The sequence below is a fragment of the Hetaerina americana genome, unplaced genomic scaffold, assembly GCF_022747635.1.
Source record: "Hetaerina americana unplaced genomic scaffold, ioHetAmer1.1.p SCAF_105, whole genome shotgun sequence".
Lineage (NCBI taxonomy): Eukaryota > Metazoa > Arthropoda > Insecta > Odonata > Calopterygidae > Hetaerina > Hetaerina americana.
Window position 1 is genome coordinate 271203 of NW_027286126.1, and position 19744 is coordinate 290946.

Genomic DNA, 19744 nt, shown 5'->3' on the forward strand with positions numbered 1-19744 from the left:
CAAAAATTTAATAAGACTTAAAATTTATTAATTACAGTGTAAATTTAATAAAACCTAAATGGAAATTTTAATGGTAATTTATTTTCTACTGATAGCAGATGGGCTGATATTTTCTTCATTGACATTTTTCCACGCAAAATTGAAAACACTATTATTTTATGTGAACTTTGATTCGTCGATAACTCAAAGCAAATCGTGGGCTTGTCAATCATTTCGGAGGACGTCACTTCCACTGGACGTCTCGAACGTTGTTTATCATTTGTGTATGCATGGTCACGTTTAAACTCATTTACCCGAATGTAGGAGCGGATGTGCCATAAACTTCATTCAATTCGGCTTCGATCTCTTTCGATGTTAAACTTTTTAAATGGAAGAGTTTCACTAAAGCACGAAACTATTTTTTTCTTTATTATAGGTTTAAAAAAAGTGGTTGCTTTAATCGACTATGAAAATAAAACCACGCGATAGTTATTGCTGAAATATTAACATCAACCTGGTGACTGATTAAACTAAAAGATAACCTTTGCCGATACTACGAGCACAATCTGTTGAATTTTCTAAGGAGTTGCTGAACGTCAAACGCATGAGCAAAACGCCAAGACCATGCTTCATCCTTTCCTGAAAATAAGATAATGGTTGATAAGGAGATTGTGTGGCTTTGCTGGTACCCTGTTTTATCTAATGAGCAAGGAGGAAGACTTAAAATTGAGAGGGAAAAGAATTTTGCTGAGACTAGAATTTTTGCTCCTCAGATAAGAATTTTCCATCGGATTCACTCTTCATGTATGTTAAAATGAGTGATTCCTATGATCCAATTACGAGGGTATGTTAAATGGTCCTCGGAATCACTAACAGATGTCAGCGCTAGCGCAACGAGTTCCCCACGTAGTAATAGGTAATCCTTTATGAGGGAACACTTAACGCCTCATTGCGTTTGCAAGAGTTCTGTGGCGAACCCGCCTCTCTGTTTTTGTTCCCGTGTAGTGATTTGTGAAGATGGAAAAGTGGGGATTCGAGCAGTGATTAAATACTTCTTAAAGAAAGTTAGGAAAGCAAAGGAAATTCATGTCGACTTTCAGAACACTCTGGGTGACTCTGCTCCTTCATATTCAACTTTAGCCAAGGGTAAACACCAGTTTAGGCTCGGTCAGGACAGCTTAGATGATTATCCGCGCAGTGTTCGGCCAAAATGTGCCACTACCACAGAAATTATTGCAAACGTGTATAAATTGACGGTGGAGGATCGCCGAATGTAAGTGCGAGAAATTGCTGAAGCTGTAGGGATGTCATCTGAACGGGCATGTCGCATTTTAACATTGGAATTAGATATGAGAAAATTCTTATCTACTGTATGGGTGCCGCGACTCTTGACGCAGGATTACAAACGTATCAGACTGGAAATTCTGAACAATGTTTGACCCGTTTTAAGAGCAATCAAGAAGAATTCTGCACCACCATGGAAAGCAAAGGCAATAAGGTTCGCTGGAAAGGTGATAACATCAGTTTTCTGGGATGCGAAACGAATTCTGCTGGTAGATTCTGATTCCCATTGGTGAAACAATTACTGAACTGTACTAAGCTAACCTCTTGGACCAAATAAGCAAAAGATACACGAAAAAATCCGAGGTTTAGCGAGGAAGGAAGTCATCTTTCATCCGGACAATGCACGCCCACACACAAGTGTCGTTGCCATGGCAAAGACACGTGAACTAAGATATGAATTGCTGCCATACCCGCCATATTCACCCGATAAGGCACCATCAGATTTCAAACCTTTCCTAAAGCTCAAAACTTTCTTCGGTGGGCGGAAATTTTCTTCAAACAAAGAACTATCAGCCGAAGTAGACAGGCATTTTGCAGACCTAAACGATTCTAATTTACGGATTAAGATATTGGAGCGTCGCTGGACCAAGTGCGTTAGTCTACAGGGAGACTAAGTTGAAAAATGAAAAACGTTCACTGTGATTAGTCGTATATTGCTCTTCCATTCCGAGAACTTTTCAAATTACCCTCGCATTATAACTCATCCCGTGCTAACGTCAAAACCCCTTTGCACTTCCCCAAGACGCTTGAAGTGTTTACACTATGGTGAGCCATCCCTCCTTCCTTTTTGCGCAATTTCTCATCCCCGCTCCCATTCCGTCATCCTCATTTCTCATCCTCCCATTTCCTCCCTCCCCGCTTACCCCCTTCCCTGCTCCCATTCCGTCCTCCCCCTTTCTCATCCTCCTATTTACTCCCTCCCCGCTTACCCCCATCCCCTTTTCCTCTCCAAGCCCTATGCCTCCTTTCGCCACCCGGTTCACCAAAACACTCGCTGGCCACGCAGGCCACTATCTCCGCTCCGTCTCCTCTAATAAACCCTCCCTGTTTTTTTAAGCGCCAAGGCGAAACAAACAGGCTGCTCCTTTGATATCCATGCTGACACGTTGACTCGGCCACCGGTAAGACGGCTCCGGGAAGAATGCCTTTTCTCTCACCCTTCACTCCCATTAATCGTCCAATGGGTTAAATGGAAGAAGGAACCATTTGGCCTTAATTTCGCCCAAATAAAGACATCTATCTATCTATCCAGTGAGCAGTCATACTTTTCTAATCAGTAAGTTGTTTTCAAAGCAAAGAACTGGACCGTATCTCCATAACCACTGGATTTCATCAATCCTAAATCATTTATCTTTATGCTTACTAGTTAGGTTTGCAAATCTTCATTTGCAGAATCATGGACAAAGGCTTAAGTTTGTAGGTTTCATACCTTGAGGTAGGAGAAATTCAGTCTTGAAAACGCACGGGAGAGTGGTCATTAGGATGCGGCGGAGGTAAGTGGTCAACGAATTAAATTCATTCAATAAAGGCAAATGTTAGCAGAATAATTTTTGAGACACTCTCTAGGCGCGTCCAAAGCAAAAAATTGCTTGAATAAATGCGTGCATAGACATTTTTACTACAGAACTAATTCGTCTTACATTCCTAAGGTATTACGAATCTTACACTATTTGTATTGATTCCATTCCCACTGTAAAGGTGGTAAGTGGGCCCATACAGTCAGCCGCCGCTCTGGGAGATTCTATTCCACGGAGTGGCTTTATAGAAGACATAATTTAAGCAGTGAACATTGCCATCATTGAACCGGCAAATATTCCTCTAAGTACATGTTACTGGGCTTAGGAAGAGAGTTAGGAAAACCGAATCATGAAGCGTTAATTCACCCTAGTGATTAAATAGGCGTAAGTGAAAGGGATAGTTTAAAAAATATTTATCCATATTTAAGAAGGCAATTTTATTGCAAAGGAAATATGGTATATAATATGAGCAATCATTGAAAAAATAAATAGAATTATGAAAAGTGCATTAGATTTTAAATGAAAGGCATTTACAACTCATTACTATACGCAGGAAGTGGATTTTACAAATAGGGTAACATTATTCTATAATATAGTGGAAGTATATCACACCAACATAACAGGTTGATCGAACTTTGGCGAATATAGTGAAACGAAAAAGGTTTGAATTTATTTCTAAGTTGTAAAATCACTTGACAGGATATATTCTTAACCACTTTAATCAAGCGTGTATGAAAACTAGTTTGATACAAATATGAAATTCGTTTAATTCAATGAATGTGATGAATTTCATTTTATGTCGTTCAGAGTCCTTAACCTTAACACATTCTCATATCTTTTCACTGATAGTTTCCCTCTCTTTTTCAAGTATCCATGTTGTCAAAGAAGTTTTCACACGCATATACGAATATAATTTCACTTCCCAAGTCATTTCGCACCGCATCATTCAAACACACCACGCTCACAAATGCACAAGCTTTGTCGTCACCGCACATTGAAGAGCTGACTGGAACCAGCATTCTCTTTTCATTCCCAGCCACAAAAAACTTTCGCCAAAATTCAGTCCATCTATTGAAGAACTTTGCAATAAGAAGTATTACAATTAAATCCATAGAAAACTGGCGCACTATAAAAAAAATCATCAAATGATAAAATTCACGTTTTGGACGGCTGCGTAAAATGGGATAACCCATTAAGCATTGCTTTCAGTTATTTGTGATTGTTATGAATACGCACCCAAAGGAGAGAAATAAATTAGATTATGGACTAAAACTCACAAACGTAAGCAGCTGGTTGTCTTTCTAAGGTGGTGTTTGGGTCGTCAATTGCATAGTTGGCACAATTCCTCCGTGTTGGTTGGAACATGATTTGTTGCGGCAGTCGAAACATCTTTGTATTCTTCGAAGTCCCGGAATTCAAGTGATCCCAATCCAGGGTATTCTAGATATTCAGATTGAGTACCACTTAATCCAGTCCGTAGGACTGGAATAATCTGACCTGCGAAAATTAAGAAAAACAATTGCGCCCTCATAGCCACCCGTTTCGTCCGGTTTGATATGAGCGGAGGGGCGGGTGAGTCACGCACGTCTTTCCACCTCTCCTTCTTCTCGACGACTGTCATTCCTTGATTTCTCATCAGCTCTGCACTGCCTCATCTAAAGGCGGCTCCTTTCCGCTGGACACGTGAACCTACTTCAGCATAAATACTGGTCGCTGAGGTCCAAGGCGGGAGAAAAACAAGTTATAAAATCAGTCCTGTCTTTTTTTATCACACCTTGTATATTATATAATATAAATATATGTAATAAACATTATATATAAAAAATAAATATATTATATATCTGATATATTACATATTTTTAATAAATATTATATATATATATATATATATATATATATATATATATATATATATATATATATATATATATATATATATTAGTGGGTCGCGGTAGTCCCGGGGGTAGAGCGATGGACTACTGACCAGAAGGTCCTGGTTTCGATTCCCGGGCAAGTCTCTGGACACCTGCAGCTCCACCCAAGTTATGTGATCTTTCGGGTACCAGACCTTCCTGGGAAACCATAACCGGCACAGGGAAAGGAACTGGCCCCCCTACCCTGATGTGTGAATTTCACACGCCGACGGGCTTAGTACTGGGTGAACTCCATCATCACCTACCAAACCGACCTTCGGGTTGATTACTGTGTTTATAGTTATATATATAATTGGACGGCACAATAGAACACAAATAAAATAGTAACACTTAAAAGAGTCTTACTTGGAGAAGACCTCGGAGAAAGCCGAAAGCTTAAACAATTTACCTTGTGAGTGTTGTTTTTAAGTGTTACTATTTTATTTGTGTTCTATTGTGCCGTCCAAATATGATACTGCTCAAGTGAGTGTTTCCGTATCATATAAAAAAAATATAATATATATATATATATATATATATATATATATATATATATATATATATATATATATATATAAACACACACACAAAAGGGTGCGTTCTGAAAGTAATGCAATTAAATTTCTCGCGCCTCTCCTATTAGTCGGAATGAATTCAAACTACTTGGAGAACGTGGAAACGCTAAGCTATACTGTGAAACCAATCTCAGTTCTCCTTAGTCTGTGGAAGCAGCTGGACGTCAGTAATTGTAAACCTATGCGCGCCGACCGTGTCTCGACGGACCAACCGAGCGGAAATTTCAAGTGAACTTTTGCAACGCATTGAAAATGAACCTGATTCTTTGGACAACGTCATCACTGGTGATGAAGCCTGTGTTTTTTAATATGTCCCGGAAAGAAAATGCCAAAACTCTGAGTGGCACACCGACCAGTCCCCGAAGCCCAGAAAGGCAAGAATGAGCAAATCAAAAGTGAAAACAATGCTCATTTTCTTTTTCGGTGGAAAAGGAGTAGTCCATAAGGAGTTTGTTCCTCAAGGAATGACAGTTAACGCTGCCAACTACGTAACTGACCATTTATGACAATGAACGCAATTTCGTTCCAAAATTGTTTCTATTTACAAACCTAAAGCACAGCGTTGGGAACGAGGATAACGCTATCATACGCCAATCACTTCATGGGCCAACTTGAAGAGACTTTCCTTCCACAGCAACCGCTCCAACCTCTTTTCTAGATCCGCTACATAGACGACGTTTTAATTCTCTGGACACACGGCTCTGAGTCCCTAAATAATCTCTTATAGGCCTTAAATTCTTCTTTCACGGTTAAATTCATTTTTTCCATTTCAGACTCCACCATTACCCTTACTTGACACAGACATCTTACATATAAATAACAAATTCACCACTTCAGTAAATATCAAAACCACTAACCATCAGCAACATCTACTTTTCACCGGCTGTCGCCCTTCTGAAACCATACACTCGATTCCCAACTCTCTCTCTATCCGCGGACACCGGACTTACAAACCCACAGCCAACCTCAACAAATACCTCAACAGTCTACACCATGCACTCCACAAACGCGGTTACCCAGAAAAGTTCCTACAGAATGAAATCTACCGCTCCACCCGACCTCACACACCATAGAAAAACTACCCCATATCTGACGCAGGACTCAACCTATGCGCCACCTATTTCCCCGAACCCCACAGACTGAAAACCTTTCTTAAAGAACTGTTTTTTCCATTTTACACGAGAATGACGCTACCTTATCTTTACTGCCCCAACGCCCCTCTCTCGCCTACAGACGACCCGCCAAACTCAAAAAACTTCTGCGATGCACACCCCCTTTGCCGCCCCCCACTGACAAATTTCCTCATATTACCCCGACTTTTAACCGCCCCCGATGTAAAACATGTCTGCTTTTCAGATCTGCTGCCCTCTCCCTACCTCCCTTCATTGCCCACTCACCTCGTTACCACGTTAATTGTCTCTCGGAAAACATTATCTATCTTTTTCATGCAATAAATGCATTTCATTTTCCATTGGCGAGTACATTACCCCCTTATCCATTCGAATGAACAATTACCGCCACTCCTGTAGTTCTGTCTCACTCCCTTCTCTTCCTAACCCTTCACACGCCAATTCTCTCCACCTTTCCTTCGACCAGTGTTTCTCCCTAACCATCATAGAATCCCTACATGTTTCAGCCACCAATATAGAGGTGAGAACTTGCGAATCCGCATATATGCTAGATTTTCGATTTTTTTAAATTTCCCACCCTTAAACGCCATCTATAATTCCCATTTCAGCATATCCAACACCTCCTCCCCCCAGACTCCATAGTTCTCGTCCGAGACCTTCCATTATGACTTGAAGAAGGCCTCAGAGAAGGCCGAAAGCTGGAACAATCGAAAATGTGTGTCATTTTGTGCTTGATCTATTTTATTTTGTGTCCTGCTGTGCCGTTAAAATGTTATATTGCGCTCGTGAGTGCTTCTATAGCATCGAGTAAGGGATCAAAAGGAAACGGAAAAGGGGGGGAGGGGATATGTAGGCGGCTGTTGGATGCATTCAGTGGACTTTGTTCAGTCCCGGGGGTTTAGATGACTGGGACACCCAGATATACGCCCTCTCGCGGGTTCTCAACTCTGTGATACTTGCAGATTTGGAAAAGGTTTCAATCACCGAAACGGTGAAGCAGTCATCAAAAGATTGGCTATGGGAAGTAGTGTGAGTAGGGATGGGATAATTCAGGAAGGTGGGAGATTTGGTGGAATAGCGGTGGTTATTCATGCGAAGGGAAAGGGTGGTCGTGCATTCGCCCACGTAGAAGGCAGGGCAGAAGTTACAGGAGAGGCGATATATAATGTTTTTCAGGTGCAGGTGGCGTCGGGTTGGGAGTTGGTAATGAGGGAGGGGGAGGGTCTTAGAAGATGGCAGCATTTGCAGAGTGGGTGGTTGTATGTTGCGGACAGGGGCGGGGAAGAGACGGGGGTGCTCGCAGTTGGTTTTGTCGACTTGAAGATGTCTCGTAAATTCGACGGGCGTTTAATCAAAACGGAGGGCCAACGTGGGAATAAGAGTGATGTGGACTGACTGTTATTTTTATTTGGGAAGAGGTCATGGATTAAATGTGTAATTTTGTGTGTTCCGGGGAAGAAAGTGGTGATGAAATTAGGGCATTTTGGGCGGTTTGGTTTGGGGAGAGGAGTGGATTGGGTTGACGGTTTGAGAATTTTACTGTTCAGTAGTTTTTCAGGGTACTTACATTTCCTGAGAGAGTCATGTAGCTGGTCCAAGTATTTCTGTTGGGAGGGGGTGTTATTGCAGAGACGGAAGCCACGGACTGAGAGTGAGAATGGGTTGGAGCGTTTTGTATGGGGTGGATGGCAGCTGTCGAAATGAAGATACTGTTGCTTATTGGTTTGTTTAATGTAGACTGAGCTGTAAAACGTATTGTCTTGGAGGTGAATGTCGATATCTAGGAAAATATATATATACTCACACACACACACACACACACACACACACACACACACATATATATATATATATTATATATATATATATATATATATGTGTGTGTGTGTGTGTGTGTGTGTGTGTACTTGAAGTGCTCTCCACTAAGCACCTGAAGTAGGGATCGGGATACTATTAAAGAAGATCGGTTACCTAAAGGAATCGAACACGGGCCCTCTGAGTGGCTGCCAGTACGCTATCCACTGCAAGGAATCTGTGTCCATACAATAAAATGTAGTAAAATATGATATAATAAAATACTGTACAGTACAGAAAAGTATGATATAATACAATACATTACACCGCGACAGAAATCAATGCATTACAAATCAATAAAATACATTGCAATGCAACTTATTGTACTTCGATGCTATGCAATAAATTCAATGCAATACAGTACAATGTCATACAATTAAATTCAATGAAATGCAATTGAAAGTAATTTCATATGATAAAATATAACATAACATTATGTTTTCAACATTGGCAATCCGTTGGTTAAGGTCTACTTCTTTAGGTCAAATGCCACCAAACAGTACATCGAGAGTTGGCTTGCTTGTAACAGAACGTACCCTGACATTCAACACTGCTATGAGCGAACATTCTTACATTACCCAATTACCCTCCCTCTTTTCTTTCCGTCCATCATCTCTTTCCTATTCATTTCCCTATCTCGTTTGCGCAGACCCTTCTTCTTTCACAGGCTTTTTGATTCACCGTTCTGATTCATTACCAATTGACATTCTCTGTATCCATCTCTCCTGCTGCAGTTCGATTTCTCCCAAATATATTTTCCTTTTTCCCAAAATGCTTTGTATTTCCTCGATTGCTCGTGCTTTTCCTTTTGTTCTGTTTCATATTTTTCCTCCTTCTTGACACTCATATTTCAAATACATCCAACCTGTATATATCACGCTGATAAAATTTCCACGTTTCCAGGCCTTACACCACCACACTTGGTTTTAGTGCTATGATATCTTCGCTAGCTAACGCAATTGTGCGTCTTTTGTTTCCCCTACTTTGAGCATTTTGGGCCTGACAATTGTAGGCACACATAAACTCTTCCACCTGCTTTAGTTCAATATCTCCTGCTTTTTTTCAACTTAACCTTTCTCTTTCTCGAACAACCAATTAATTTTTTGCATTTACTCATATCTTATAAGTATCGCACAGACTTTTGAATGCACTCAACATAGCTTGAAACCCCTCGGCAAACCAACAAATCAAAACTTGAATACCCGCAGACAACACTAATTTTACGAACCTACCGACTTTCAGGCCTATATGTATACAGTTGTTCTCATTCTTTTTTAACCATTTCCTCCACACATAAGGTAAACAGCACAAGTGGTAATTGATTCCCCACTGCCTTACTCCTCTTTCTTTTACAGCATATTTGGACTCTAAATCGGCCACTCGCACCTAAGCATTCTGATGGAGGGACAGGTGTCGGTTAAGTCTCCTATTCCATCAATATTCCCCTGTTTACAGCAATACATTCAATCATCTACACACTTCACTCTTTCGAACGTCTTTTCGAAATCTACGAAGTATAGTAATAGATCCTGATTTCATTGTATGCTCCCTCCACTTTGTGACCTCATTATTGCAATGTTTTCGCGTGTGCCTCCTCCTTTCTTGGAACCAAAAGAACCACACCCAAAGGAACCTACTCCCTCTATATCGAATGTTCCTAATTAGTCCAATATAACTCTTTCTCCCAAACTTTTGAGTAGTTCCGCGCGATTTTTGTCAATCCCTACTGGCTTATTTATATTGAGCACCCTCAATGCAATTTGCATGCATATCTTGCTGTCGAGTAAGCTTGTGCCTAGGCTATCCACACATGCGTCATGTTCGCTTTTAAGGTGCAGTCTTGACGGCTTAATGTATTTACCATGTAGTTCTTCTACATAAATATTACTTCTCACTTGAATCTTCTATGAGTCAACTAATATTTTTCCTGGTATATCTTTGGTTGTTATTACAAAATTTGTCTTCAAACTTCCCCGCAAAGTTTTAAAACTTAAACATGCCGGATATGATCATATCTTTTGTTGAAATGTTTAATTATTAAAATTAATCTGTTACGTTTCTCCTTTAAAATATATGGTACAAGATGTTTTGTGATTGATAAATGAGACCCTATAAGGCACTTCCTTGCATATTGATTCAAACATGCGAAGTATTTTTATTATTTATTACGATTGTCTTATAATGAAAATGTCATAGCAATTTTTTATATTACCTCTACATTATGAGTAACAATTGCCGAAATCCCAAAGAAAAATTTACAGCAACTGTGGTACTCATTATATGAGTACAACTTTATTAATTTTCTCAAATGAAAAGCTTCATTCCATATCAATATAGACGGTATCATCGAAGCGTTTTAAAGTTCCTTGTATGGGACACCTAGCAACCAAGATTTTGTGCCATCTGCTTTAAATACTGGCACTAAAAATATGTGTGCCTCATCAAAGCCTCTACGCACCTGTTTAATCCCTCTTGGGGAAGTTTTCCGCTCTTAATTTGGTAACTTGGGCGATTTTTAGTTCTAGTTTCGTATTCATTTCCTTTTTTCGGACCGTATTGAACTCCCTCTAGATTATCCGTTTTTCGCTTTGCTTTCATTATTAGGTCAGATTGTATTACATTTCGATTGTTTTAAACATGTTATCTTATTACATGGATTTTTATTCCTGGGTACGTTTTCGGGCATTAATCTTTATCAGTTATCGTTGTAAAAATACTTTGTTTCGTGTATAGTATATTTATATTTATCCGTTATTTTCTGCCTAACCATTTCATGTTTTTTATTTAAGCTTAATCAAATATTTATTCTACAATTAGTCTTCACCGGAAAATATTTATTTTAGTTGGTTTTATTACCTTGTGGGCTTACAGTGAAAGGGCGACTCCTTTTGTAAAGCTTTGGCCAACGACCTATGATTGACCAGTTGGATTCATGCTAAAATCTAAATTTTTACTGAGGGCATTATTAAATGCTTACACTCTCCTTAAAAGCTTAAAATTACGCTCGAAGATTATGTTCCGTAATTTTTATATGCCATAGTGACATTTCAGTCCCACCTCGTACCTTCTTGAAATCCGCGGTTACAAACAATCTGGGTCTACGATCCCGGAGAAATACACACGTGTGCACTGCTTCAAGATATTACTCACCTATGAGTCTTTCCTGTCCTTCAATTTTAATTTTCTTCTCAGCAATAAGCCACTTCACGGCCCGACAAGGCTCTTCCTCCGTCCTCCAAGCTATTTTGGTATCGTTTTATCCGCTTCACGGTCTTGCTACCACCCTCTTCCCCTTGCTCAAGTTTAATTTCCCCCTTTGGGAAATGTGCACTCCTTACCTCCGTTTTTTTGAACCACTCTACAAGTGTTTATTTAAAAAAACCATAAACACAGTAATCAACCCGAAGGTCGGTTTGGTAGGTGATGGTAGAGTTCACTCATTACTAAGCCCGACGGCGTGAAATTCACACATCAGGGTAGGAGGGCCAGTTCCTTTCCCTGTGCCGGTTATGGTTTCCCAGGAAGATCTGGTACCCTAAAAATCACATAGGTTGTGTGCAGCTGCAGGTGCCCAGAGAGACTTGCCCGGGAATCGAACCCTGGCCCTCCAGTCAGTAGTCCAACGTGACTGCCGCGACCCACACCAATAAACTCGTGTGTGTGTGTGTATATATATATATATATACATATATATATATACATACGTATATATATATATATATATATATACATACGTATATATGTATATATCTTTAAAAAAGCAAGAAAGGAAAGCCGGCAGGGAACGGCTTTTTACAAATAAGAACGTCAGAAACAGTACTAACTACCCATCGGCGCACTTTGAGCATATCTGTATAAATAGCCCAGATTCATCATTTAGGCATAACCATTGCTCAGGTTAAAGGAGGACGCCAAATATTGAAGGTTTTCCAAACTCGTTAGACGGCAAGATTGGAGCAAATAAAGGCAGCAATTGGACCCCGAATTAAGGAAACAAGAAGTGTATCCTAAATGCGCCATATTGCACCCCACAATACTAAGTGCTTTCAATGTGCCGTCAAGGAATCGTTTCGTTTACGTACTTGGGAAAACTTATTTTGGCAATGAAAAATTGGGGAGAAATATCTTTGAACGTTATTTTGAGTTTGGAGAATGTAAGCATTTAGTAATGCTCTTAGTAAAAATATAGCTGTCTCCATGAATCGGTAAAATATAAGCCTATGTTATAAATTGTTTACTATTGTGATTTCTCTTGTAAAGATATCAGTTGAATTTTTCTTACCACTACTTTATATATGTAAATCAATTAATTATATATATATATATATATATATATGTATGTGTTTTTATCTGTATATATGTATATATTTTTTTACATATATATATATATATATATATATATATATATATATATATATATATATATATATATATATATATATATATGGGGATCGAGATGTTGCGGTGGCCATCGTAGTGGCTTCCCACCCTAAGGTTCCGGGTTCAAATCCCAGCGGTTTTGAATATTTTTTAGTGGTATCTCGATCCCTATTTGAGGTGCTTTGTGGAGGGCACTTTGTGTGAGTACGCCGTCCGTCGGATGGGACGTTAAACTGTGGACACCTTGGCGCCTTTCGTTAAGAGTAGGCAAATACCGACGCCAGGTTTCTCTCCATCCTCTCCATCTCTTAATCCTTTCCTGTCCATCCCTAATGGCGCAAATGACCTCAGCTGTCGGTCGCCTCCCCTAAATACTACTGCATATATATATATATATATATATATATATATATATATATATATATATATGTATACATATATATGGGTCGTGGTAGTCCAGGGGGTTGAGCGTTGGACTACTGGCCGGATGGTCCCGGGTTCGATTCCCGGGCAAGACACTCTGGGCATCTGCAGCTCCACCCAAGCTACGTGATTTTTCGGGTACCAGATCTTCCTGGGAAACCATAACCGGCACAGGGAAAGGAACTGGCCCCCCTACCCTGATGTGTGAATTTCACACGACGTGTAGGGCTTAGTACTGGGTGAACTCTACCATCACCTACTAAACCGACCTTCGGGTTGATTACTGTGTTTATGGTTTTTTATATACATATATATATATATATATTTTTTCCCCTCAGCAATAAAAAATTCCTGACCTCTGTCCACACTAAACCTACTAATAAGCAGCAATATCATCATTACAGCAGTTGCCACCCCTCCCATACCAAGCGCTCCCTCCCATACTCACTCTCTATTCGCGGTTACCGTATTTGCAACCATCCCGAATCCCTTAACAAATACCTCAACAACCTTCACCACTCCCTCCTCTAACGAGGATACCCAGATTCTCTCCTCCATAAAAAATACTCTAACATTCCTACACCCCCAAGCTTGCCTCAACCACAGACTCCCACCCTCTCTCAATCTGTACTACCTACTTCCCAGGCATTCAATCCCTCAAATTCATCCTCAAAGACCTGTTCCCCATCGTCAAAAATCACAACACTTCCTCCAACCTTCTTCCCAAATGCCCCTCTGTCACCTTCAAACGGCCCGCCAACCTAGCAGATATCCTCAAACCCACCAAGCCGCTCTCAAAATCCCCTCACACCCCCAGAGCCATACCCACTCCATATCATCGAGGAAGATGTAAAACCTGCCCTATTTTCACCACTCCACCCCACTCCATCCCACCTTTTAATCACATCCCATCCGATAAAGAAACCCACATCCGATAAGCCTATAGAATTAAAAAATCATGAAATGGCATTCATATGGCTGTGTATGGCCTATCAGCATCCGGGCGTCAATGTCGTTCACTGATGGGAATGGCCTGAGTTGTCACTTTGTGGAAGCAATGCATATCGGAGAGGTGAATACTTTGTTCTTCCGCATGAGTTTGGGTGTGCGTGGCCTTTGTTTCGACTTGCAGGGTCTTGATCACGACTTTGTAAGTTGAAACCGGGGTCTCGGATATTGCAACAGTTGTGGTGAGCAGATTGTTTTCTTTTCCGATTTTGTGTCAATTCCACCTCCTCCCTCTCACTCCTTCCCTATCTCCGCTCCCCTCTAGTTTCTCCTCTCCCCCAACCATTCCTCTCACCCCTCCTCCGCCTCCTGTTCTCCCCTTCCCCTGGCCGCCTTCCCTTTCTCTCGCACCCCTCACCTCTCTATTCCAGCAGTCATTATCTCCATCTCTTCTGATGAAGACGGAGGGATATATTGTTTGTTGCTGTCCAAGTTTGTTATATATATATATAATATATATATATATATATTATATATATTATATATATATTATATATATATATATATACATATGATTTTCTTTGAAATTGAAGGCTCAGGATGGCGTTCTCGGGGTAGAGCGGGGAGGACATGTGCGGGGGAGGGGTGAGGGAAGGAGAAGTAAGAGATCAATAGGAAACGGAAAAGGGGGTGAAAGGGAATATGTAGGTGGCTATTGGATGCATGCAGTGGACTTTGTTCAGTCCCGGGGGTTTAGATGACTGGGACACCCAGATATACGCCCTCTCGCGGGTTCTCAACTCTGTGATACTTGCAGATTTGGAAAAGGTTTCAATCACCGAAACGGTGAAGCAGTCATCAAAAGATTGGCTATGGGAAGTAGTGTGAGTAGGGATGGGATAATTCAGGAAGGTGGGAGATTTGGTGGAATAGCAGTGGTTATTCATGCGGAGGGAAAGGGTGGTCGTGCATTCGCCCACGTAGAAGGCAGGGCAGCAGTTACAGGAGAGGCGATATATAATGTTTTTCAGGTGCAGGTGGCGTCGGGTTGGGAGTTGGTAATGAGGGAGGGGGAGGGTCTTAGAAGATGGCAGCATTTGCAGAGTGGGTGGTTGTATGTTGCGGACAGGGGCGGGGAAGAGACGGGGGTGCTCGCAGTTGGTTTTGTCGACTTGAAGATGTCTCGTAAATTCGACGGGCGTTTAATCAAAACGGAGGGCCAACGTGGGAATAAGAGTGATGTGGACTGACTGTTATTTTTATTTGGGAAGAGGTCATGGATTAAATGTGTAATTTTGTGTGTTCCGGGGAAGAAAGTGGTGATGAAATTAGGGCATTTTGGGCGGTTTGGTTTGGGGAGAGGAGTGGATTGGGTTGACGGTTTGAGAATTTTACTGTTCAGTAGTTTTTCAGGGTACTTACATTTCCTGAGAGAGTCATGTAGCTGGTCCAAGTATTTCTGTTGGGAGGGGGTGTTATTGCAGAGACGGAAGCCACGGACTGAGAGTGAGAATGGGTTGGAGCGTTTTGTATGGGGTGGATGGCAGCTGTCGAAATGAAGATACTGTTGCTTATTGGTTTGTTTAATGTAGACTGAGCTGTAAAACGTATTGTCTTGGAGGTGAAGGTCGATATCTAGGAAATATTTCACTCGAATATCACATTCGAGTCAAATATAGAAGTGAAAAATACCGAGGGGGAGGAGTTTAGAGAGGAAATAAAAGAGGATAAAGTTTCGCGTCCGTGGAAAATGAGGAAAATGTCATCAATATACCGGGCCCAGAGGAGTGGTTTGAGGGTTTGCTGTTGCAGAAAATCATGTTCAAGTTTACTCTTAAAAAGATTGGCGTGTGCAGGAGCCATAGGCGTTCCCATTGAAGTGCCTTTTATTTGTAAATATATTTTTTTGTTGAATTGGAAAGCATTTTTGGTGAAGACGATGTGGCTCAGTTCGATGAGGCAATCTTTGGATGGGCGGTGTGGTGTGGGTCGTAGGGAGAGGTAATATTTCAGGGCTAGTAAGCCTTCTTTGTGAGGAATGGAGTTGTACAGAGATGTAACGTCTGTTGTGGCCATGAGAATAGTCGTGTTTTGCGGAATTGGGATTGAGTGTTGACGTTCCAGAAAGTGGTGCGAGTCTTTGATGTAAGAAGGGAGTGAAGTGGCTATGGGTTGAAGGTGGTGGTCTATTAATGCGGAGATTCGTTCCGTGGGTGAGTTGATGATAGAGAAAATGGGGCGTCCGGCGTTATTGGTTTTGTGAATTTTGGGTAGCAAATAGAAATGGGGGTCTTAGGAGTACTATATGTGGCGAAAGAATGGATATATCTTTGGGAGAGAGCACTTCTTTGGAACCAAAATTGGATAGAAAAGAGAGAATATCCTTTTGATATGAAGGGTTTGGATCTTGGTGCAGGGCAGCATAGTAAGAAAGGTCGTTTATTTGCCGAAATTCCTCAGCATCGTAGTCCTTTTTGTTTAGCACGACAACGGATGACCCTTTGCTAGCCGTCGTGATTATTATATTTTTGTTTGACGCTAAACGTCTGAGAGCTTGTCTCTCAGAGAGGGAAAGGTTACCTGGTGTCTTTAGGGAATCCATGAATTTTTTTTCGGAAATCTTTTTCAGAAAGAGATTGATAAAGATTTCTATTGGATGGTTTGATAGGTGTGGTTTTGCTTCGTTTTCTGAGGCTGGACGGAATCGGGTAATTGCTGGGCTAATTGTGGAAGAGTTCGTAGGTATAGGCGACGATTTTCAATGGGCATGCCAGCGTAAATTCCGGCAGAAATTTAACGTGTCGGTGACGATGTTAACGTGGTTGGTTCTAGAGGTGGGGAGAAGGAGAGGCCTTTACTTAGTAGCGAAAGCTCGCTATTGTCAAGAGCCACGGACGAAAGGTTTACTACTTTGTTTTCGGTGTGGGGTGCTAGGGCGGGGACTCTTTTGGGTGACGCATGGGGAAAACGGGTGCTTTGCATGCAGGATATGGGAGGTTGTAAAGACTGGCTAGACTCGGTTTTGAGAGGAATAGGGGCCGAGGTTTGGTTGGGGGTGGCGATTGTTTAAGTGGCAAAAACCCGAGGTGAGAAACCGCGAAATGGCGCATATCTGGGTGTCCCAGTCAGTTAAACACCCCGGGCTGACCCACGCCCACTGAATGCATTCAATAGCTGCCTACATGTCCCCTCCCATCCCCTGGTTCATTTCCTATTGGTCCCTTACATCTCCTTCCCTCACTCCTCTCCCGCACATGACCTCTCCGCTCTTCCCCGAGAACGCTATTCTGATGACGACGGTCGAGCCGTCGAAACGTCAAAACTACGCATGCGAGTGTCCTCTCTTTGTGTTTCTATGTTTTAAAAATCTACATATGTGTTGAAATATATATATATATATATATATATATATATATATATATATATATATATATACATATATATATATATATATAATTATTATTAGGTAATAAACCGGTTAAGGTAGGTTTTGGGATGGATACAGCTACTAAATAAATATTTTGTGACTCCTAGAAAAACACAACATCCAGCACCGTACTCTACAACAGATCCCTCTTCATCTCTGAGTAACTTCTTCCCCCCTTCATCCCGTCCAACATCCCTATCCTGTTCCTTCCCTTTCCTCGTTTGCCCAACATTCTCCCCTCTATCACAGTCTTCAACATCCAACTGCCGGTCAATACCCCCCTCATCCACTTTTCCTGCCTCCACAGGATTTCTCCCAACAAACCCCTGTCCTAACCCACCATTTTAAGTACTTCCTCATTTGTTTTCTTCTCTGTCCATTTCACCCTCTCCATTCTTCTCCACACCCAAATTTCAAAAGCCTCCAATCTTAGTCTATCCTCCTGCTTAAATGACCACGTTTCCGCGCCGTACATAGCTACGCTCCATATCAAAGTTTTTACGAGTCTTTTCTTAATATCCTTAATCAACGTCCCTGCCATCAACACCCTCCTCCTTGTGAAAGCCTCTTTGCCTAGCGCAATTCTTCTCCTTACGTCCCTACTACTTTGACCGTGTTGGTCCAAAACACTTCCGAGGTACGTAAACTGTTCTACCTGCTCAAGTTTTTGCCCTCCTATTTTAATGTTTGTCTTAGCCTGTGTCTTTCTAGAAAAACGCATAACCTTTGTTTTATTAATATTGATTCTCATCCCATACCTGATGCACTGAATTTCCAATTCACTCAGCAATGCTTGCAACCCCTTGGCTGACAGACAAAATAAAGCTTGGCCAACAGCAAACCTAACTGATTTTACGAATTCCCCGCCGATTTTTATTCCTACATCCAGTTCCTCCCATGCCTCTTTAATCATTTTCTCTGCATACAGATTGAAAAGCAACGGTGATAATGGGCAACCCTGTATCTGTCGGAGTCTGAACTGATGCATTTCACTTTTAAGCGTCCAATCTCACTAAATCTCCAAATTTTAGGTAGGATCTTGAATGGTGTCCAAACTCGTTAGGCAGTGAGAAGGCACGAATTTAGGCACCTGTTTCTGCCCCTAAATATAGGATACAAGAAGTATTTTCTCTAAAGATGCCATACTAAGACCCCATAATATAACGTGCTGAAAGCGTGGCAACTAGCAGGAAAATAATCGACATGGCGAGAACGGATTTTACACCTAGGTAACACTGTTTCTATTCTATAGGGTTTTCTTTTCTTTTTTTTTCTTTAGCACACTTAATATTACTCAGGAAGTGTTGGCAAAACAGAGGGCTTAATTAACGCGAAGTGAGAAAAGGTGGAGAGAAAAGGCCTCTTCAAGAGAAACTTGGCATCTTCCGAATGAATGTACTTTAAATCCCTGTAGTAACTTTATCTTACCGAGTTATGCAATAAAAATATTGGAAGTCTGGGAGTTACCACATATATATCTTGGATTGGTGCTTCATTTCGTGGCAAAGAACATTTTAAAATGTTTCTCTTTACTCCCTTTCTTAAATTTTTTCCTAGAATTCAAGTGTGATTCTATCCATGCCTCGACTGTGTGCTTTTTAAGAGTACTATTTTGGTATCTAAACAGTACGGCAAAGAACCTCTAAGTATGATTTAGTGTTTGGAGAGTGTTAGCATTTAGTAATTCCCTTAGGAAAAACTTCTTCTTTCCTAGTGGTCTACTCGGGACGATGAAATTAACCTATCATCCCCCATGTTTCACCGTCAAAAACAGGCATAAGCATTGATATTTAAAGAAAGGACGAAATGAAATTCTTAGAAAAAATTATCATGATGAAAGATTGCTGAAAGTTGCTACGAATAATATATAAGCATAATGCTTTTACTCTGGCCAGGACGGTGTAAAGCATGCAAAATGAAATTAAGGAAACGTAAATCTCGTTTCTACAGTTTATAAAGGTAAATAAACAAAGAGCATCAAATTGAAAGCAAGATTATTGAAATAAAGTCTTTGGCTACTTTTCGAAAAGGGCATTCTAAAAACTGCTTCATAGAATCCCGCATTAGGTGGTTTGAATAAGCCTCCCACTGCATCATCTGAAACTTCGGGGAAAGGTGATTCGCTGAATATGACCGGCGGGGAGGAGAAGGTGGGTGAGAGAGGGGAGAATCGATTGAGCAGGTATGAAGAGTATTCACATTCGCCGTGAAGGAAGAGCGGCGTAAAGACGTCCCTGATTCATCTCCGTTGCTT

General features: G+C 41.0%; 1 protein-coding gene across 1 annotated transcript in view; it reads left to right on the forward strand.

Annotated features, from left to right (window-relative positions):
- The window catches only part of LOC139700562 (protein phosphatase 1 regulatory subunit 7-like), a 92228-nt gene that overhangs the window by 71621 nt on the left and 863 nt on the right, over positions 1-19744 (forward strand). The window lies entirely within an intron of this gene.